At 42.3% G+C, this 5,997-nt stretch overlaps 1 pseudogene; it reads right to left on the bottom strand.

Annotated features, from left to right (window-relative positions):
* LOC118995755 (60S ribosomal protein L18-like) lies at window positions 1-584 on the bottom strand (annotated as a pseudogene).
* Between the last annotated feature and the right edge of the window lie 5,413 nt (window positions 585-5,997).

Below are 5,997 nucleotides of genomic sequence, written 5' to 3' on the forward strand. Positions count from 1 at the left end.
CAGCATACAGAATCTTTTTAATAACAAGGTAGGATCTGGGGTTAGTTTCTGAAGCCTCGGCTGGCCTGTGGGTCTCTTGTGCTCTGGAACTTCTGGCCCTGGGGGCCCTTGGATGTACATAGGGTTTGGTGTGGTCCTGAGGGGTTCTCAGGGCCTGGTGGAAATGCCTGTGCATCTCTTGGCCCTTTTGAGGATCAGGAAGAAAGACAATGCCACAGCCCTTGGGGGAGTCCAAGGCCTGCTGGCTGAAGGTGAGGATCTTGCCCTGGCCTTGAGGATGTGGCTTCAGGCAGGGCTGCTCACACCAAGGGCGCACACCTTCAGTGTGGGCACCTTCTGCCTATGCATGTCATTGGTTATAGTCCCTCCTAACACAGCAGTTTTGCCCTCTTGACCAGGAAGCTTCATCCTGTCGATTGATCCATCCAGAAAAGGGACAGAGGCGGCCAGTTGATGAGATTCATGGACAACCTCTTCTGCACCCCTTAGTTGGAGGAGGAATTGGTTTGTCTGGCCAGAAACCTGTATAGCTTGACCAACAACCTTAGGTAGATGTCCATGCTCTTGGGATCCTTGTGCCAATCTTTCCGTCTTTGCTTGGCACATGTGACAACAGACTCCCGTGAGGGCAGAAAGAGCCTGACTTCTTTATCCTCTCATCCTCTCCTACCTTCATGCTTTTTTACATTTGGGTTAATCTTTCTACAATTCTTTATCATTCCTAGCCTCTCTCCCTCCCCAACAATCCAAATTCCAAAGCATAGTCATTCTCTGGCTTTAACTGAGTCGCGTCCTCTCTTCTTCACAGCTGGGCATTTTCCTTACACCTTGAATGCACTCCACTCACTGAAGCCACGCTGCTGTGAAGTGTGGTCTTGTTTAGCTGTCTACCATCTGTTCAGTGAATCCCAGGGCTACTTTTCCCATTTAGCCTCAGTGCTTAGTACTGTGCTTACTATATACTAATATATATAATATATTCAGAGAGAAATACTTAAGTCTATAAAGTTTCAGCACAAATGAATGAGTGGCTAAAGAAATGTCTATTCATCAATGTGTACAGTTAAAATTAATTTAAGAATCCCATTGGCTCTTAAGTGAATAAGTTATTGGAGAGTTTACATTTTCCAAGTGTTTTCCATCTCAAGTTAGTGTCCAGTAAATTTTAAATAAGTGAATGAACAGAAGTACTAGGACAATAAAAATCACTAGCACATTGTGGTCTTTACTGTGTGCCAGACTCATCACTTAAGCACTTAAGATGTTGAATGTTTTCTATTTCAGACTTTACGTGTGATTGTAATCTGGATACACTGTGTGCATACTTACACCCACACACATCTGCTCATGAGTAGAAACTTGTTTGTGTATTGTTGCTTAGATATATTAATATACCTAATCAATTTCTTACTAATCAAAACCACCATGTGAGTTTAGGTTTTCCAGCCTAAATTTATACCTTGTACTGATACAATGACTTTTTCTGTAAGACAGATAACTTCAAAAGAGTTGGAAAGCATGCTGTTGGTCTCAAAGAAAGATAGTTTCCTTTGAAATTTGTCCTATTAATTCTGTTTTTCATTCTTTTTTAATTTAAATAATTTCTATTTTTTAATTTTAGTTGACATACAATATTATATCAGTTTCAGGTATACATGCCAGTGATTAGACATTATATAACTTACCAAGTGATCACCCCAATAAACCTGACACCCATCTGGCACCATACGTAGTTATTACAATATTATTGACTGTATTCCCTACACTATACTTTACAACCCCACGACTATTCTGTAACTACCAATTGTACTTTATCTCTTCACCTTTTCCACCTGTCCCACCATCACCTCCCATCTGGAAACCATCAAAATGTTCTCTGTATCTATTAGTCTGTTTCTGTTCTGCTTGTTCACATATTTCGCCTTTTTAGATTCATATGTATTTATTGATTTATTGTCACTTTATTGTTTATGTTTTTATCTTTCTTCTTATTTTTTAAAGACTTTATTTATTTTTAGAGAGAGGGGAAAGGAGGGAGAAAGAGAGAAAGAGAAATATCAGTGTGTGCTTGCCTCTCATGTGCCCCCTACTGGGAACATGACCTGCAACCCAGGAATGTGCCCTGACTGGGAATTGAACCAGCAACCCTTTGGTTCACAGGCCAGCACTCAATCCACTGAGCCACACCAGCCAGGTCTCTTCTTCTTAAAGAAGAACTTTTAACATTTCATATAATACTAGTTTGGTAGTGATGAATTCCTTTAGCTTTTTCTTGTCAGGGATGCTCTTTATGTGTCCTTCTAGTCTGAATGATGGCTTTGCTGGGTAGAGTAATCTTGATTGTAGATCCTGTCTCTTTATCACTTTGAATATTTCTTGCCAATCTCTTCTGGCCTGCAAAGTTTCTGTTGAGAAATTAGCTGACAGTCTTATAAGAGTTCCCTTACAGGTAACTGCTTTACTCTTGCTGCTTTAAAGATTCTCTCTTTGTTTTGACTTTTGGCATTTTGATTATGAAATGTTTTGGTGTGGGCCTCTTGGGATTCTTCTTACTTGGAACTCTCTGCATTTCCTAGACTTGTATGTCTACTTCCTTCACCAAGTTAGGGAAGTTTTCCTTCATTATTTTTTCAAATAGGTTTTCAATTTCTTGCTCTCTCTCTTCTCCTTCTGGCACTCCATTGATGTGAATATTGATATGCTTGAAGTTGTCCCAGAGGCTCCTTATGTTATTCTCATTTTTTTAGATTCTCTTTTCTTTTTTGCTGTACTGATTGGGTGTTTTTTGCTTGTTTATATTACAAGTTGCTATTTGAATTTGTAATATAAAATTTTTTGCTTCATCTATTGTACTGTTGATTTCCTGTAAATTATTCTTCATATTAGTTAGTCTACCCTTCATTTCTAACTGGTTCTTTTTTATGGTTTCCATGTTTTTTTTAATGCTGTTGTTGAAGTTCTTACTAAGTTAATTGCTCATCCTTATAACCAGTGTTTTGAATTCTGTATCTAGTAGATTGCCTGTGTCCATTTTGTTTAGTTCTTCTTCTGGAGTTTTTTATGTTCTTTTACTTGGGACATCTTTTGTTACCTCCTTATTTTGGCAGCCTCTCTGTGTTTGTTTCTATGTGTTAGGTACAGCTGGTATATCTCCTGGGCTTAGTAGAGAGGCCTAATGTAGCAGGTGTGCTGGAGGGTCCAGTGGCACAGTCTCCCCAATCACCCAAGCTGGGCGCTCCAGGTGCAACCCTCCTCCCCTGTGCGGATTGTGTACATCTCTTTGTTGTAGTTGAGCCTTGATTGCTGTTGACATGTCAATGACAGAAATTTAATCCCAGGCCTATTGGCTGCAAGACGTGGCTGTGATCACCAACCACATACCATCATGAAGGATCAGCTGTGCAGCAGCCCATCCCACAGAGCTGGACTTACTTCATCAGGGCTCTGTGCCTATTGAGTCTGCCCCTTGATTGTGTCACTTGTAGAGGTGGTTGAGTGGTGCTCCAATGTGGTCTGAAGCTGTCCACTGGGTGTACTTGGCTCTGGGACCTCCCAGGAGGTACAGGACAAGGTCAGCCTCTGCTTGTATTCTTTCCAAGACCACCCAGCAAAAGCTACAGAATGATCTGCAGATGGCTGCTATTTGTGCTGGGCTTAGAGGTGCCCAGGTATCGCCAAGCTGTGAACCAAGGTCAGCTGCTGCTAATGCCAGGGTTTGGGCCACTTAAGGAGAGTTATGGAGCTTGCTACAGTTAGATGCTGCTTGTTTGAGTGATTTTAGAAAAGTCTAAAGTATGAACCAAGACAGGCCATCTATATGGAAAAGCCACTGGAAACAGCTTGAGTGGGCCTGCAGGTTGAGCAAGGAGGAGTCTCAGGAAATCACCCAGGTAGAGCAAACACTATTAGCAAGGTTGATGGAGACTCAGACATGGCTCCTGCCTGCCCACTGTTTGTGGGAGGGCAGGGGATGTCTCAGAAAAGGAACCATGGTTTCTGCAGCATTTTGTCTGGCAGAAAGCTGCACTGCACCCCCACCACCACTGAGCTCTTATCCTGATGCCAGACAATTCCATTTTCCCCAGTGTGTCTCTGATGTTTTTTCAAACTGCCCCAGTGCTGGATCTCAGAGGGAGTGAGTCAGAGTAAATCAGTGCATGGGACCTATAAGAGGAACTGCCTAGGACTCCAGAGGCCTTCCGTCTCACTCAGCCACAATCCATGCTGGGTTTTNAAATCACCCAGGTAGAGCAAACACTATTAGCAAGATTGATGGAGACTCAGACATGGCTCCTGCCTGCCCACTGTTTGTGGGAGGGCAGGGGGTGTCTCAGAAAAGGAACCATGGTTTCTGCAGCATTTTGTCTGGCAGAAAGCTGCACTGCACCCCCGCCACCACCGAGCTCTTATCCTGATGCCAGACAATTCCATTTTCCCCAGTGTGTCTCTGATGTTTTTTCAAACTGCCCCAGTGCTGGATCTCAGAGGGAGTGAGTCAGAGTAAATCAGTGCATGGGACCTATAAGAGGAACTGCCTAGGACTCCAGAGGCCTTCCGTCTCACTCAGCCACAATCCATGCTGGGTTTTATGGCCAGAAGTTATGGGGATTTCCCTTTCTGACACTGGAACCCTGAGCTGGGGGCCTGGTATGGGGCTGGAACCCCTTGCTCCTCTGGTGGAACCTCCACAGCTAATATATCACTCTCAGTTTTCAATCTGCCACATATGTACGTGGGACTAGCCTTTTCTGAGTCTCAGCCCCTCCTACCAGTCTCAGTGTGGCTTCTTTTTAAATCTCTAGTTGTAGGACTTCCATTCAGCTGATTTCAGGTGGTTTCATATGATGGCTTTTCTGTGGTTCGGTTGTGACTTCAGCATGCTATGGGGGGATGTGAGTGCCATACTTACCTGTGCCACCATCTGAGCTAGAAGTCATCATTCTCTACCAACCGGGGTAAAAGAGGGAAAACGGAATGACTTGTCCAGACTTCGTGACTAGAGACAGATATTTTAATTGTCTAAATGTTTTTACAGGCTGAGAGAAATTAAAACTTCCAGATTATAAAAATCATCCTTTCAGACTTTTTATTTTCCGATTAGAGGGTCATTTTTAAGTGACATCGAATTCACAGGGTCAAATTCTTGTTGTTAGCCGAATGATTTACAAATTGGCAATTAGGCTCAAACAGGTGGATTTTTTATTGCTTCTCCAGTCTCAAGTTGAGATAGAAAACTTTTGGTGACATGATATGGAAAAGTGGTATCTTCTGCCAGAGTTTAGTAAACCTGATGAGTAGGGGAAGGAGTGTGATGGTGATGACAATGGTGATGATGACGATGCTGATGAGGAAGGAGAAGAAGGAGAAAGAGGAGGAGGAAAAAGAGAAGAGCTGCCAATCGAAGCTGTTGTTCACACATCACTGGCATTTACTAGTGAACATTGTGACAACACTGATCCTTTTTCTTAACACTAACAACATTGTGAAACTACAGAGTAGTCTGGAAGCGTTGCCATTTGGTCTTTTGAGCTGAATCAGGCATTTTCACCTGCATAATGCCTTGCAGTTTTGTTCATTTTTCTGGGCCCTGAGCACTTGGCAAGCAGCACAACAACTCAGAGCTGTAGTGTTTCAATGACTTCAGACAGAAGGTTCTGCCCAAGACTCTCTGCCCCTTCCCCACTGAGAAACTTGGATGGATGTTTTTAGTTGTTTATCCAAAGTGAATAAATAAAACCTGGTGACAACATTGCCTCTTCTTTCATTTTGCTTGCTATTTTGAGGCAATCAACATTTTTAAAGTTACCATCAATTCATCTTCTATATTTTGCCTTCTAAAAAAAAAACAACTAAAGCCTACTAACTAGTTTAAAAGAGATGATATGAACAAAGCAGGCTTTTTCCTCCTCATGAACTGTGTATATAATTACTTGAATCATGTTGAATTTCACCCATATGCTTGGAAAGGGTAAAAAAAAACAGCAAAAATAACTACTG

Source organism: Sturnira hondurensis, unplaced genomic scaffold, assembly GCF_014824575.4.
Source record: "Sturnira hondurensis isolate 20B ecotype Veracruz unplaced genomic scaffold, ASM1482457v3 Scaffold0010428, whole genome shotgun sequence".
In the NCBI taxonomy this organism is placed as follows: Eukaryota; Metazoa; Chordata; class Mammalia; order Chiroptera; family Phyllostomidae; genus Sturnira; species Sturnira hondurensis.